Source organism: Halichoerus grypus, chromosome 1 (genome assembly GCF_964656455.1).
Source record: "Halichoerus grypus chromosome 1, mHalGry1.hap1.1, whole genome shotgun sequence".
NCBI classification, from domain to species: Eukaryota; Metazoa; Chordata; class Mammalia; order Carnivora; family Phocidae; genus Halichoerus; species Halichoerus grypus.
The window spans coordinates 188,283,447-188,300,147 of record NC_135712.1 but is presented as its reverse complement, the minus strand read 5'-3'; the positions used below and the strand labels follow the sequence as shown (position 1 = coordinate 188,300,147).

General features: G+C 41.5%; 1 protein-coding gene across 5 annotated transcripts in view; it reads right to left on the bottom strand.

Annotated features, from left to right (window-relative positions):
- Positions 1-16,701, bottom strand: part of LOC118553122 (bis(5'-adenosyl)-triphosphatase) — a 1,451,800-nt gene that overhangs the window by 1,417,490 nt on the left and 17,609 nt on the right. The window lies entirely within an intron of this gene.

Sequence of the window (16,701 nt, the reverse complement as noted above, 5' to 3'; positions counted from 1 at the left end):
GCATGGGAACAGCTTATAAACCGCAGAGATGCAAGTCAAATTAAATGTTACGCAGCACACTCACTCTGACCGAGCATTTTATGTTCTTAATTTCTTTCATTGTCATCTTTCTTGCACACCCTATTTCCATTTCTCTGAACAAGTTTTACGTGGGGGAGCCTGTTCCATTTCTATGAGATGCATGGTCCTTCCAATGCGGACCTCACCACTTGCCCCATGAGTACACAGATGCAAGCTGACAGGTACAGTCCCCATTCCCTAGGTAGAGAGAAACTCACAGAGCCCAGGAAGCCCCACTCCACATTCCAAATCAAAACTTGACATGTTAAATTAAGCTCCCTGTGATCAAAACATACCATGTACTGAGCACACACGGGTCAACGTGATAAGAGATGTGGTAAATGATAGTTGTTAAGCAATACAGGAGTTCCCCCCACCTTAGTGGAGGTTTTACTTTCCATGGTTTCAGTTATTGGCAGTCAACGGTGGTCTGGGAGCAGATGATCCTCCTTCTAACAAACTGTCACAAGGTCACTAGTAGCCTCACGCTACTCGCCGTGCCTACGTCATTCCCCTCACTTCATCTCATCACGTAGACATTTTATCATCTCATATCATCACACGAAGAAGGGTGAGTACAGCACAGTAAGATATTTTGAGAGAGAAAGAGAGACCACATTCTTCACATAACTTATTATAGAATATTGTTCTAACTGTTCTAATTTTTGTTCTATTCTAATTTATTAGTAGTTATTGTTGTTAATCTCTTACTGTGCCTAACTTATACATTAAACTTTATCACGGTGTGATAGATAGATAGATAGATAGATAGATAGATAGATAGATAGATAGATAGATGATAGGTAGATAGATAGTAGATACAGGGTTCAGTACCCTCTACAGTTTCAGACATCCACTGAGGGTGTCAGAATGTATCTTCAGTTGATAAGCAAGGGACTATTATCATAATAATATTTCAAGGGCTTGATATAACATTCTATATCAGTACATCATTACTCATATCATATGGTCAAAAGTAATTGGAATATTCCTCTTTCTGTCATTCTTGGCTAAGTCCTAATATCTCCTAATAGTGTGGTAGTTGGGAATGGCCAACTAATCCATGGTTTTCCCATGGTTCTTTTTCTTTTCCTTCAATGTCCTAAGTACTTGCTTTAGCCCTTACCAAAGAACCCATTACTGGTGATGTATGGTCACTAAAGACCAAGACCGGACTTCTGGGCTGTGACATAAATCCTGTAATATTTATGGAAATAAAGCCCCTCCATGAGACAACATCAGAAATTTCCCCTTTGCCCTGTTATATGGATTGCAATGGAGTTAGGAGAAAAATAATTTGGGATAAACAGAATTTGGGGAAGACTGGATAAATAGTATAATATTACATTTTGTAAAATATGAGAGACTTATGGTCTGACAACATAGAGACCGACCTGTATGCCTTTCCACTTTAAACACACAGAAATACTAAGCAAAATATGGTGATAATTTAAATACATATTTATCCAAATAGCCAAGCTCAAAAGAAAGGGAAAAGACAAACATGAAGAGATAATGAATATAAATTTTCTAGAATGAGACATGAATCCTCTTGAAAAAAGGACACCAAGACCTCAGCAAGATAAATAAAAGCAAATCCACAGGTAGATACATCAGAAAGAAACCACAAAACACCAGAGATAGAAAGTCTTAAAGTCAACCAGAGAGAAAAAACAGACTCCTTGCAAAACAACTTGTCATCAGCAAAAATAAAAGCAAGACAGCAATGGAATAACATGTTCAAAGTACTAAGGGGAAAAAAAAGTTCAACAAAAATTCTATAGCCATGCTAAACCAATTATCATTCAAGAACGACAGAGAAATAAGGACATTTTTCAGGGATAAAAAAAAAGGATTGTTTTCTGCTCACAGTAGTTTACTTTTGCTGAAAGAAATACTAAAAGGCATACTTGAATAAAAAGGAATTGACCCCAGATGGAAGGAATGAGGAGCAAAATGCAATGGGAAATAAAGACATTAGCAAGCATGATGGTAAATCTAGTAAATTTAATAATAAATAATGGGTATTGAGGTGCCTGGGTGGCTCAGTTGTTAAGCGTCTCCCTGCCTTTGGCTCAGGTCATGATCCCAGGGTCCTGGGATCGAACCCCACATAGGGCTCCCTGCTCAGCAGGAAGCCTGCTTCTCCCTCTCCCACTCCCCCTGTTTGTGTTCCCTCTCTCGCTGTGTCTCTCTCTGTCAAGTAAATAAATAAAATATTTATAAATAAATAAATAAATAAATAAATAAAGGTTATTGAATAATAATTACTAAGCCTTGGTTGTAAAATACAACAACAACAATAATGACCAATTTTTAGGGTTTGCATATAAGGTGAAATGAGTTGTTGGCTGCAATTATATGGAATAAGGGAGGGGAATAAATTGCTTAGAAGGAAGAGACAGATACTAATTAAACTGTTAAAGATATGCATTAAAGTTACTGACTAACTTGTTAAGGATAACCAGCATTTCTTTCTCATTGTACGTAGTCAAAGACACCCTTGCATATATGCTCACAAAGATGCACACAAAAATGTTTAGAGCATCATTGCTAGAATGCCAAGAAATACTGAAAACAACCCAAACATCTATCAATAGTACAATGAATACATATATTTTTACAGTCTTAAAATGGGGTATTATACAGCTTTGAAAAATCAATGAAACAGTCACACACATCAACATCTATGTCTCTCAAAAATATGATAACAAACAGCAAGTCACAGAAGACAATATATATCATTCTATACATATAATATGTTTAAAAAGGTAAAAATACATACTATCTTGTTTTGAAATCTAAGTGGCAAAAACTATAAAGAAAAGCAAGGGAATGATTTACACAGAATGCAAGCGATGTTTAGCTTGAGGACAAGGGAGGAGATATAATGAGAAGCATTGGGGAAGATCCTGGAATATGGTAATGCTCTATTTCTTGGCCAGGGAAGAGGTATCTAGATGTTCAGGTTATTATATATTGTATTATAATAGAATACAATACAATAAATGCTGTAGATGTACACTTCCAAATATTATTTTGTACATATGGTCTATTTCACAATTTTAAAACACATAAGAGTAATCACCAAAAGAATAGAAATGTCCAAACCAACTGAGGGAACAATATAAAGGACAGAAAACTCAGCCAATTCTCTATAGAAGACTGGAATGGAAGCAGGCAAGAAGCGAAAGGAAAGCACAGTGAATAGAAAATACAAAAGAAAATATTTAAAGTACGTTCAAATATGTCACAAATCAGAGTGAATGGATTAAATACATCTGTTAAAATAATTTTTTTAAATTGATTTTTTTAAACTTTACTATATGATGTTTATAAGAAACACATCTAAAATGTAAAGGGAGTTTGAATGGGAAAGTATAGAAAACTATACACCAAGCAAATAGGAACCAAAAGAAAGCTGGTGGAAATACTACTAGGCAAAACAGAAGTTACCGGTGATAGAATACATATTTGCATCAGCTATCTATTGCTGCATAACAAACTACCCAAGAATTAATGACTGAAAAATAGTAATTTATTGTCTCTATGGTTTCCACGGAACAGGAATTCTGACAGCATACGATTGAGCCAGTGTTTCCGTATGCTACAATGCCCAAGCCCTTAGCTGAAAGGCTTGGAAGGTGGGCTCTGGAATCACCAGAAAGCTCATTCCCTCAAACATTTGCCAGTGGTTGCTGAAGGTTAGCTGAGACCTTAACAGGGGCCGGAACACCTACATGTGGCTTCTCCATGTACCCTGAGTTGCCTCACAACATGGTGGCTGGGTTCCAAAGGCAAGAGTTCCCAGTTAGGGAGCCAGGCAGAAGCTGTATTCTTTCTGGCCTAGGCTTGGAAGTCACATTAACACCATTTACACAGCATTCCACTGGTCAGGGCAGTCACAAACCCCCACTGAGACTCAAGGGAAGAGAACAAAGGCTCCATCTCTTGGCAGGAGGGGTGGTGGTCAGTGCTCAGTAACATGAGCACATGGGACTGGATAAATGTGTTGGTGTGACCACCTGTGGAAAATGCAATCTGCCAAAGCATTCTTTATAAGTGCATGTGGAACATAAGGAACACCCGACCATGTATTAGGCCACAAGGGTAGTCGCAACAAATACCAAAAAAAAACAGCTATCAAACAAAGGTCTCTGATCACAGTGCATTAAAGTTAGTTATCAATTACAAGAAGAGATTTTTAAACCTATGTTTGAATATTATAATCTTTAGGATAGTTTCTCTTTCTGAGTTGGAGATAGACAAGATCGTTCAGTGAATCCCACTGCACAAGAGTCCACATCTGGAGCCCATATTGCCACTTTGGTTGTGGATATATTGCATTTGAGGTTCCTGAGAGATGTCTAAAAGAAATGTCCAGGTCGGGAGTTGGATATGTGTGTCTGTAGCTCAGACAGGTGGTTTGGGAGTGGTGAGTTATCTGTGCCTAGGAAGTAACTGTGAGTATGGACGTGGCTGTTCAGGGAGATGGTACAAAGTAGGAAGGGAAGATCTGATCCTTGAGGAAGTTGAACATTCAACAGTTATGTTGAGAGGATGATACCCACATAGGAGAGAAAATAGTTGCCAGAGAAGTAAAACAAAAACGTTAAGTGTCACAGAAAGGTCAAGTAATAGAAGTACTACAAGTAGCCAACATGGGACGCCTGGGTGGCTCAGTTGGCTAAGTGTCCAACTCTTGATTTCAGCTCTGGTCGTGATCTCAGGGTTGTGAGATCGAGCCCCGCATCGGGCTCTGCGCTCAGCTAGAGATTCTCTCTCTCCTTCTCCCTCTGCCCCTCTACCTGCTTGTGCTCTAGCTCTCTCTCTCTTTTGCTCTCTCTCTCAAATAAATAAATAAATCTTTAAAGATTAAAAAATTAAAATGCCCAATGTGAAGGTCACTGAGGAACTCAATGAGAACTTGGACTAGTTGAGACAGAATTCAGTTTGGAGTTGGTGAAAAAATAAGTGGAAATCATTAAAAAGAAGACAAGTAAGGACAATCCTAGGTATGTTTGGGTGTGAAGGGGAAGAGAGAGAGAATAACAACAGGAGGAAGATAAAGGACTGAAAGAGTGTTTCTTTGTGCACTTTGTAAACAGGAAAAAAACCTGAGTGTATGTAAAGGTAATGAGAAGATCCAGTTGGGACTAAGAAGCTAAGGGCAGAAGAGCAAGAAAGGGTAACCAGGACTGCAAGTTCCCAGAAAATCAAAAGGGATAGGTGAGGGAATTGGTCTTAAAACAGAGCTTTTGGGGGGGGGGGGCGCCAGGGTGGCTCAGTTGTTAAGCATCTGCCTTCAGCTCAGGTCATGATCCCGGGGTCCTGGGATCGAGCCCCGCATCGGGCTCCCTGCTATGCGGGAAGCCTGCTTCTCCCTCTCCCACTCCCTCTGCTTGTGTTCCCTCTCTCGCTCTCTCTCTCTGTCAAATAAATAAAATTAAAAAAAAAAAACAGAGCTTTGGGGGGCGCCTGAGTGGCTCAGTGGTTAAGCATCTGCCTTTGGCTCAGGTCGTGGTTCCGGGGTCCTGGGATTGAGCCCTGCATCGGGCTCCGTGTTCGGCGGGAAGCCTCCTTCTCCCTCTCCCACTCCCCCTGCTTGTGTTCCCTCTCTCGCTGTGTCTCTCTCTGTCAAATAAATAAATAAAATCTTTAAAAAAAAGGGGCACCTGGGTGGCTCAGTCATTAAGCGTCTGCCTTCAGTTCAGGTCATGGTCCCAGGGTCCTGGGATTGAGCCCCACGTCGGGCTCCATGTTCGGCCCTGCTTCTCCCTCTCCCACTTCCCCTGCTTGTGTTCCCTCTCTCGCTACGTCTCTATCTGTCAAATAAATAAATAAAATCTTCTTTAAAAAAAAAACAGCTTTGCGCTCATCTTGATCACATAACGCCTTGTGACTGGCATGCATGGTATTGCCTTAAATTATTTCTCCTGTGTATGTTTTATCACCTTGATTAGTGTCTAAACTCCTTAAGACCTATGGCCTTTATTGTTCAAACCAACCACACCAGCCCGTGCATTGTGAGCCCCGGATTCTATACCTGTACCAAACAGTCCTTCAGTAAATACATGTTGAGTAGACAAGTACAAGTGGATTCTACAGTCTTTGTGTACATCTCTCTGGTGCCTGAGCATTTTCCACACAGCTGTGCTACGTATCCAAAATAGGAGCAGGTCAGGATCAAAAAAACTCTGGTTTCAATGCCCAAAGTCAGGAATAGCCACTCAAAATAGTCCTCTCTTTCCCATGTTTGCCTTGACCCAAAAATCCAAGCACTTAAACTTCTACAGGCCATGAAAACCTTTTCACCTGCAGCTGCAAGGTGGTACAGCGCCTGCCATTCCCCTCAGGCCTAGCTCATCCCCATTCTGTTCTGGAGCAGACAGAATCTGTAACCGTCATATGACCTCCTGCAAGACAGATTAGATTTAAATCAACCCAAATAGGTTTGGGCTTCAGTGGCTCCTAAAAGACATAAACATGGAGGCAGATGGGGCGCCTGAGTGGCTCAGTCGGTTAAGCGTCTGCCTTCGGCTCAGGTCATGATCCCAGGCTCCTGGGATCGAGTCCCACATCGGGCTCCCTGCTCCGCGGGAAGCCTGCTTCTCCCTCTCCCACTCCCCCTGCTTGTGTTCCCTCTCTCGCTGTGTCTCTCTCTGTCAAATAAATAAATAAAATCTAAAAAAAAAAAAAAAAAAAAACATGGAGGCAGAGCAGTACGGGCCAATAACACCCTGATTTTTCTTGCTCGTTTTTCAGAGGATAGCCACCTAGAAAATCTTCACCAACCCCAAGTCCCTCACTCCATTACCCAGCCCCCAGCTCCCTTAAAAACCAGCCTGAATTTAAACAAGCATTGTTCTCAAATACAGAAACTTCCTTCGCAATTCATCTTTTCCCAATTGAAACCTATCTCTGGGAACCATCCAACTACACTTGACTCAACACAGCCCTGCCTGGGAACTGAGGGATTTCCCTCCATTGTTGCATTCTGCAGCCCTCACCTGGCTTGACTGCCACGTTAAGGGATTGGTTATTGACCTTTATGTCTTTAACAATTATCTACATACCTGGGAAAGAAGTCTGTTCGCTCGGGAATGAAGACAAGACACAAGAATGAAGACACTGAATAAATTCGACCCTCGTCTTCCTTCTTATGCTACGTTCAGTGAGCTGTTACTGCTGACAAATTATTGCAACATCCTTTCAAATGAAAGCCCATTTTCAACTAAGAGGAGATCCTTAAACCTTTTTCTAAGTATCGGTGAAAACCAGGCAGCTGGAAAACATAGCCCTGGTTAAACGACCTGATGATAAATGAATATTTTAAACACATGGAATTATTTGCAAATCTGCATACTGATTTAAATGCTCACAAGAAATACCAGCAAAGACACTGGAAACTTGACATTTCTCAGATACATTCCTAGAAGTTTTATTTCAAAATATTTATATTTATGTATTTCTAATAGAATTTCTAATTCAGAATTTGTGAAACTCTAATATATTTAGCTTTTGGAGGGGTGGTTAGAATAACTCTTAGTTTTGTTATTCACCTAGAAAGCTGATCAATATTGTCAAAATATATGTGGACATCCTTCCACTAGACCCTAAGTTCAACAAAGATACAGACAACATCTATCTTGTTCTGCACTGAATCCACATCCTCTAGAACAGTGTCTGGTACATAACATCCACTCAATAACATTTGCTTAATAAAGGAATATTGTAAGTTTGCTTTGCTATTAAAATTGAAAATTCTTTTTTCTTTTTGAGATTTTTTTTTAAGTAATCTCTACACCCAGCTTGGGGCTCGAACTCATAACCCCAAGATCAAGAGTTACACGCTCCACCATCTGAGCCAGACAGGCACCTCTAGAATTAAAAATTCTTTTTTTTTTTTTAGAATTGAAAATTCTTAAGCTTAGGGTTAGTTTTGTTTGTTCTTTTCTTCCCTTTTCTTAACTTGTATTCTAGGGCTTTCTTAAGATGAAAAGATCTCTCTCTATGGAAGCCTACACTTGTATCCACAACACACACACACACACACACACACACATACACACACCATCGCCACACCTGTTCAATGCTGTCATATTTGCCAGACACCAGAAAAGTAAATTTGCCAAGAGTATGAGCTCTGGAAAACCATTAGGTGACGTCTAAGGAGCTGCATACCAATCAGCCAATAATTAGCATATTTAAATTCAGAGTTAGTGACAAATCAAATTCCATGAAATCTCGGGGAGCATGACCCCGGCCGGGTTAGCACCCTGGCTATGGGGAGGCAGTGGCTTTGTCTGACCAGCCAGACAGTGCTGGGAAGTACCATGGCCAGTCTAACCCCAGGGGGAGACATTCTGACAAGGTGACATTTGCACAGTGATGCCCTAACGTGGCCCCAGTATGTTTCCTCAAAACGGGATGACATTTCAAGTCAAACAGTTCTGCTCCCAATAGTACAAACCCTCCCCAAACTCGAATATAACCTGATTTTGAGAAAAATAGGGTCACCTCAGAGAGAAACTGAGGTTGTACAGAAGCAATGTTAAAATAATCCATTTTAAGGAAGGTCACGCCAGATATCCAGTGTTTAACCTCACTCGTTATCATCCCATCCTGACATGGACCTCAGACGGCCTGAGTCTAAAAAACAGATCTCATTTGAGCAAAACCCTGTTCCTGGAGCATCCACCCTGGATACTTTTTAATGAATGCTGAAACCAGTTACAAAATTACGCTGCCAAAAGGTGTGGGGAGTGGCTCTCTGTGCAGTGTGTCCTCACCAAATCCCTGCGGTCTGGAACTGCTGTCCACACGCGAGGCCATCCAAGGATGTATGGCCACTGCTGTTCCTGCTGCTGCCAACCCATCGAAGGTCACCTTTCCTACATGGCCGATTCTATCGAAAGGGAGAAACCGAGGAGGGTGGAGAACACCCAACTCCCCATTTGGTTTCGGCAGTGCCCATATGCCTTGGGGAACACACTCTTGCAAGGAGTCCAGGATGAAGGGCCTGTCCTCTACCCAGACTGACCCAGATCTTGGGGTAAATGCTCTGCTTCCGCCACATACGTGCCGGTGTAGGCCTGGTCTGAGTACGTGCCCACCCCAAGCCAAGGGTGACTGTTCTGCCGGGCCTCCGCTCTACTACAGGGTCAGGCGGCAGGCTGTGCTCCTCCTGGCTCGTGGCCCGGTGCTCCGATGGCCCGGCTACGTCACTGCAGAGAGGGAGTCTGGCGGTGCCCTCCTCTGAACTCTCCATCTGGAAGATTCTCTGGCCTCCTTCCCTCTCATTTTTAATCTGACAGACACTGCTGGACAGGGAAACTCAGAGCACACCAAAGTTCATCTTCCCTTCCCTGCTTCTCGGCTGGCTTAATCACAGGGGCAGAACGAGGCTGGCATGGACCAGGATGCCAGGAATTAAATGAGGGTCCCTGACCACTGGATCACATTAGTCCTGCCTTCCAAAGTCTTAATTAGTCTTCCTCTGCCTGGCACACCCACTTGCCTTTGGAAACCAGGAAGGTGGCGGAGTAAGATGCCATGCTCAGAGCAAGTACTCCACAAAATATTGGTTGGGAATGGTGGTGGCAAATGCCTGCTGGCTCATGGCTCTGCGACCACAGTCAGTTTTGAGGTCTGGACCCCAGCGGCAAGATTTCTGCTCCCCTTTCTAATGCAAACAGTTATGCAGCGTTACGCTGAGTGATAGCCACCAGCACAATTTGGAAGCAAAATGATCTTAACAAACAGTGGCAGACTTACAGATAGGCTGCTGAGTCTGGGGACCCAAACAAAGGACAAAAAGAAGACAAAAAGGAGAAGGACTGATGGTGAATGGAAGAGAGGAAAATGAACAGAGCAAAGAGAAATGAGGAGGATTATGGGACTCGATACCTCAGTTCTGCTACTCCGAAATGAGCTGTGAACGTAACAAGGGACTCGGGGGTGGAAGCCATGTGGGGGAAATCACAGAAAGGAGACAGAGCAGCAAATTTGGGGATTTTGATGCGGGGACAGATTCGGGGCTAGCGGTGGAACAGATTCAACAGTAAGTAACATTTGAGAGGTTTCAAAAGACAATGAGTCTTAATTCTGTTCTGTTTTGTACGCTTTGAGTTAAAGTGACACACCAAAATTTGCTATTTTTCTAAGAGGACATTGACAGATACAATGGGAACTCTGAATACATTTTTTCCCTCTGCATTCATTATCTCTGGCCCTTATCCACAGGCCTATTGCAGACTAAATTGGATTTTGGATCACTGGTACTGAGGCACTGCAATTAATTAACAATAAAAACATAATATTTATATCCAGGCCTAACAACATCTGACATTTAAACTATTCTGCCAGTCGGGCAAATTCCATCTGACAAATTTTCATTTTAATGAACATGACAGGCCACGGTTTACATGATAGGCCAAGGAGCAGAATAGAGTTGATCTCTTGGCATGTGCTCTCAAGGCCTGGCCGCGCTGCAGGAGAAACCAGCTGGGGAACTGTCAGAGGAACAGAAAGCCCAGATCCCCAGCTCCACCCAGACAGACCAAGAACACATGTCCAACAACAAAGATCCTGGTTTGCAACTGTCCTTGTTTCTTTGCAAGCTCAAAGTTAAATACCTACTGCCCCTTATGATCCACTGGATAATTTGTCTATCTTTGGGCGGCTGACATTTTCTTTGGGGTACGAAAATCCCTTAGTCCTTACTAATTAAAAAGTGATAAACGTTTTGCAAGGCATCCAATAATGTGCAAAGTACACAAGAGTTGGAACTGATGCAGCTTTCTCAGTTGGCACAAGACTGGCCTTCCGTGTTTTGCCAGATGGTGTATCTCAGTAAGTCCCCAATCCCTGACTCAAGTGAGGGGCATTGTCAATATGATGCTGAAGCAGAAACTATCTTTAAATGCTATCTTATTTTGCATTATACTAATGCCAATGGCCTAACATTTTTTCTTGCTGAAACTTTCACAGCTAAAGAAGTTTTCTTTTTTCTGTGACTCATTATTCAAGCCAACAGAAGATGGTACAGATGAGGAAAAAAAATTCATCCCCGTAAGAACCATGTAAATTTGCAGGAAACCAATGTCAGGGACCACATCTCCCAGCCTGACCTCCTGTCGCTCCTCTATGGGTTATGGGTCAAAGGACATGGGTGAGATAGATTAGATTTCTCCAAACCTGTCTCCACTACCCCAAAAATGTGGAGGTAAAGGACAGAGTTAAGGATGAAAAAATGCAAAGACAGCAAGGCAATTAGACAGTAGCTTAATAGATGTGGGAAGGAGCCAGTGAAAAACTAGCAACAAATTGTCAGTAGGAGCCCTTCTTATTGGGAAATCCATATATTTCTAGCTCACTTATCTAAAACACTCTTTATCCTAGCTTTTACGTCAATTCAAGGAAATGAAATAAAGTTCTAACTTAAAAGCAAGACTTCTGTGGAATATGGATTTGGTTCTTGGGTTCCAATCTCAGCAATTGAAACAGCCACCTTCATGGTGACTTGTCTTCAAACTGTGGCTCTGAATAGATCCAAAATGGTAACAATGTTCCATGTTCCATATATATATATATATATATATATATATATATATATAGCCATGATACCAGAACACGAAATCCTGAAAGGATAACAGCATTCCCACTATTATAACCGAGTTCTGAATCAGTATGGGGTTTTAGTTAAGGTGACAACCCATGGGTAGAGTGTAGACACACACACACACACACACACGTTATAGGAATAATCACACATTTGAGGACTTTACATGCATTCCCCCATATATAACACAATAAGTACTATTAAGAACTCTATCGCACACTGAGGAAAGGGCAATTAGAGATAACAGACCTCTGGAAGAGGTGAAGTCCAAGGTCACAGGCAGGTAAAGTGGCAGAGTTGAGGTACAAATCCAAGTCCGAGCCTGAGCTCTGCACCACACAGTGGCATATGACGGCATCCGCAAGGGAGACAGCATGAAGGAATTGATTCCTTTTGGCAATAGTCAAAATATCTTTTAAATATCAGGTATAAAACATTTTCAGCCCACCAGATGCTTATTTAATTTTGAAAAATCAGTTTTTATGGAGCTGCTATGTTTGTTAATGCCTGGTTTATTCTTGAAAAAGGAAGGCCTACCAGAGAAAAGATGCATTTCTTAAAGTTAGGAAGAAACGCAAGACCCTAACTGGATTGAATTGAAAATATTTGACATTACACAAATGAATAGAATCTACAACTTTAACATGCCTTTGCAGGAGGCATGTACTAAAATGGTCATATCAAATTCAGAACACAAAAGACTTAACATGTTTATTGTCATAAACAAAGGCATTTGGTTAAATGAAAGTTCCATCAAAGCTTAATAACCAAATTCGAGTGAACACAAAGTAAAGGGTTATATACTTTCTGCGGTTTCAGTAATAGCTAATCTAATAATGGTAAATGGAGGGTTATTGTTGATTCCTTTGCCTCTGTTTCATAAATTAGATAAAGCAACCTGGCAGTTACAGTACTTTGGAGTTTTATTTGACTAAGTGATTTTAAAGCTATCTCAAAATATAACAAAGTCATGACTTGAATGACTGCTGAACTGTACCTTGCTTTCCATCACCATGTTAGTACTGTTGACCAATGTGAAGTGGAAAGCTTCCTGTGAACTAAAACTGTTCTGTAAAGCTCCATTTACATCTGCAGAACTGGCCCTTTCGAAGGCAAAGTGTCACTGACACGGTGTTATCTGATATTCCGTTTCACCAGGGGCCAAGCTTGTAAACTATAAACTGTAAGAGCAGTCAAGTGTTATTTATTTCTTCTGATGCAAAACTTGGGAACAGTAGAATTTCTCGGGTTAATGATTTTTCATAGCATTTCCAATTTCCTACTACAGTTTATTGATCTGGAATACTAAAACAGTTTTCTTCCCTAGCTAAAGAACATACAAAGCGCATGCCCTGGGTCCCATGGGATGTACCTCCAAAGGCAGCCGCGGTGGCAGCTCATCAGGGAGCTGAGGAGTGGGAACACGAACCAAGGCATTTTCCTTACTGAAAGAATGTTCTGCTCAAACCCTAGGCTTTTTCATAACAGGAAACACTTCCCTAGCCTCTGCACTTAGAGATGAGACTCTACTCCTGCAGTTCTGAGAGCCAATGGGTTGCCCTGCACAAAAGCTGTCTGTTTTCCTGCATTTTCCCCTTGTGCCCTGATATGGTTACTTTCAATTACCCTGAGAGCCCAGGAAGAAAAATATCCCTCTCTCCATATTTCATTCACATAATAAGAATCTGCAAGCTGTTCTGTATGACAGATGAGGACTATGAGCTGAAGCAACTTGTTCCGCCTGTCAGCCTCCAAGAACCCACAGCAATGAGATACAATCGTGATGACATTACTAGAGAAGAAGTGGGTCAGATACATGGTCACTTTAAAACAGAATGTCAGCTGTTCTTTCCACTTCAGTAATTTGATTTAGTGGTACCCCTCTTCCCCACACCCCCCCAAAAAACAGACAGAAAGAAAACGGCACTCACTGCTATTAGCTGTGCATGTACACACACACACACACACACACACACACACAAATGCAACTGTTGTTAAAAGTATTGTTCCCATAACCCCTTCTTCAGCCTCTGACCCATCAGCCAACAAAAGTTTATTAAGTATCTACTATGAGTCAGACACCAAGGTAGGTAGAGTGCTGAAAAGAGACATAGCCCCTTGCCTTGCAGAGTTTGCAGTCTGGGGTAAAAGACAAATATTAACAAAGAGATTGAAACTGATGAAGTACAAGGTACTGAGGGGGCTTATTAAATAACTAACCAAGTCTTATGGGTCAGAGTGAGTTTCCCTGTGGAAGAGACACTTAAGCTAAGGTGTCAAGTAGAATTAGTAGTCAGGTAAGAGGTGAGGGGGAAGAGTTCCCAGCAGAGGGCCTTTGTCTTCAAAATGTTTCCCTTCCAAGAAACCAAGACCTCAAGATGCAGTAGAAAGTATAGAGGAATACAGGAAGCCGTGAAGTTCACCACTGGGAGTTAGTATCTTTTCATTGTTTTAACCCCTAGTTTAAAAAAATTAATTAAAAGAAACATTTTTAAAAGCACTGGTATACCTCAGTCCTATCTTGCCACATAAGGGCAAAAGTTATCATAACCACATTTTCTTGCCGATCTAAATACTAAGGTAGATTTTACTTCTAAAAAAATCTAATTGATGTTGACTGTACTGGTTAAAACCCATGGGTTATTTTTAAAAACATGTTTTGACAGCAATGAAACTTGCAGCACATACAACACCAAGAGCATAAATTTGTTCAGGGTACAAGAACATGAAAATTAACACAAGCAGTGGTAAATGTGATTTACAAAAAAAAAAAAAAAAGTACCAATGACCTGCCCCAACGGTGAAAATTAGAAAGAAAAATGTTCTCTTCTCTAATACTTGGTCATGAAAATCCTGATTTGTTCTTGCAAAAAACTGCTTTGGATCATCATTTATCCCTCTTACAGCACACAACTTTTTTCCATGGGTTTAACAAATTGTAATGGAGAGGGAAAACTGGATTTATTCATGAGTATGCTTGCCCTTTCCACTAAACCCCAAAGTGTGACGTTTGGACTGTTTTCTTTCCAATCTCAAAATGCATCCCCAGAATCCAGAATCAATTAAAACTGCATTTAACTAAGGGCTGAATTAGGCCCTAAAAATCTCAATGACTGAGTGGGGCTACTAGTATAGAGAGTTTGTTGTTGTTGTTGTTTTATGTCCTTATCTAGTAATTACCAGCAATGAATTTAGCAGTTGCTCTAAAATGAACACAAGCCAGGGCTATTTTGTTTGTCTGTTTGATACTAGTTTCAGGTGTACAACATAATGATTCAACAATTCTATACATTACTTGGTGCTCATCATGATAAGTGTACTCTTAATCCCCTTCATCTATTTCACCCGTTCCCCCCATCCACCGCCCCTCTGGTAACCATCTGTTTGTTCTCTACAGTCAAGAGTCTGTTTCTTGGTTTGTCTCTTTTTTCTTTGCTTGCTTGTTTTGTTTCTTAAATTCCACATATGAGTGAGAACATATGGCATTTGTCCTTCTATGACTTACTTCACTTAGCACTGTATCCTCTAGATCCACCCATGTTGTTGCAAATGGCAAGATTTCATTCTGTTTTATGCCTAGTAATATTCTATTGTGTATATACACCACATCTTCTTTATCCATTCATCTATCAATAGACAGTTGGGTTGCTTCCATAATTTAGCATAATATAATGCTGCAATAAGCATAGCGGTGCATATATCTTTTCGAATTAGTGTTTTCATATTCTTTGGGAAGATACCCAGTAGTTGAATTACTGTATTATATGGTAATTCTATTTTTAACTTTTTGAGGATCTTCCATACGGTTTTCTACAGTGGCTGCACCAGTTTGCATTCCCACCAACAGTACATGAGCATTCCTTTTTCTCCACATCCTCACAACTAGGGCTACTTTTAAAAAAAATACCATATGCAAACCATGAGAATCCTGTTGCTTAGCTCCTATCTAGAGTTCATTCTGGAAGGCATATTTTAAGAGAAATACTGGCCAAGTTAGAAAGTACCTACAGAAGGGCAACGAGAATGGTGGAGAGTTCTGAACTTCACAAAAGGTACAACTGAAGTACCTGGAGAGATTCAACCCAGAGAAAAGTAAAAAGAGACACAAAAAACCTGCCTTCATATATTCAATGGATCACTCATTGATGAAGACATTCCATTTGAGCACTTCCTCTGCAATGCACAAGGCACTGTGCAGAACGATGAAGAGGCAGCACTGGGCAAGAAAGCCCCTTTCTTTTATCATGTGGGAGAGAAAATGGGCTTTTTCTGTGGCACTTCCCAGGACAGAGTAGAGCAGAGCACACATTCGGGAATCAGAGCACTAAACTCAAAGCCTGTGGTGGGCCAGTTGGTGGCCCCCAAAGAGAGATGTCAGTGTGAGACAGAAGAGGAAAAGACACGGAGAAGGCCACGTGAAGGAAACAGAGCCACAGCCGAAGAATGCCTGGAGCCACCAGAAACTGGAAGAGGCAAGGAAGGATTCTTCCCCAGAGCCTTTTGAAAGAGTACACAACGGGCCTGAAATTCCTTAAAATTCCATGAAATTCCTTAAAAAGTACACAGGACAGGGGCGCCTGGGTGGCTCAGTCGTTAAGCGTCTGCCTTCGGCTCAGGTCATGATCCCAGGGTCCTGGGATTGAGCCCTGCATCAGGCTCCCTGCTCAGTGGGAAGCCTGGTTCTCCCTCTCCCACTCCCCCTGCTTGTGCTCTCTCTCTTGCTGTGTCTGTCTCTGTCAAATAAATAAATAAAATAAAATAAAATAAAAGTACACAGGACATCATTTCCTATAGGAGCCACCATCCCTTGGATAAGAATGGAGGGGGTATTCTTTACCCAAAGTAGAACATGAAATATCTCACAAGTCAAGCTGGCGGGGGGGTTGGGGAGGGCAGGGGGTCTTCAAAGAGGAGAAACCCACCTTTACAATTCTCTCCCTCCTTGGATTCGGAATACTTCAGACCATGCCAACTACACCCTGGGAAGCAAAGTCAAAATGTGCAGCAGGCCAGGCAGT